Below are 613 nucleotides of genomic sequence, written 5' to 3' on the forward strand. Positions count from 1 at the left end.
ATTTTGGAGATTAATCCTTTGTCAGTTGCTTCATTTGCAAATATTTTCTCCCATTCTGTGGGTTGTCTTTTCATCTTGTTTATGGTTTCCTTTGCTGTGCAAAAGCTTTTAAGTTTCATTAGGTCCCATTTGTTTACTTTTGTTTTTATTTCCATTTCTCTAGGAGGTGGGTCAAAAAGGATCTTGCTGTGATTTATGTCACAGAGTGTTCTGCCTATGCTTTCCTCTAAGAGTTTTATAGTGTCTGGCCTTACATTTAGGTCTTTAACCCATTTTGAGTTTATTTTTGTGTATGGTGTTAGGGAGTGTTGTAATTTCAGTCTTTTACATGTAGCTGTCTGGTGTTCCCAGCACCACTTATTGAAGAGGCTGTCTTTTCTCCATTGTATATTCTTGCCTCTTTTGTCAAAAATAAGGTGACCATATGTGTGTGGATTTATCTCTGGGCTTTCTATCCTGTTCCATTGATCTATATTTCAGTTTTTGTGCCAGTACCATACTGTCTTGATTACTGAAGATTTGTAGTATAGTCTGAAGTCCAGGAGCCTGATTCCTCCAGCTCCGTTTTTCTTTCTCAAGATTGCTTTGGCTATTCGGGGTCTTTTGTGTTTCC

This window comes from Physeter macrocephalus, chromosome 12 (assembly GCF_002837175.3).
Source record: "Physeter macrocephalus isolate SW-GA chromosome 12, ASM283717v5, whole genome shotgun sequence".
Taxonomy (NCBI): domain Eukaryota; kingdom Metazoa; phylum Chordata; class Mammalia; order Artiodactyla; family Physeteridae; genus Physeter; species Physeter macrocephalus.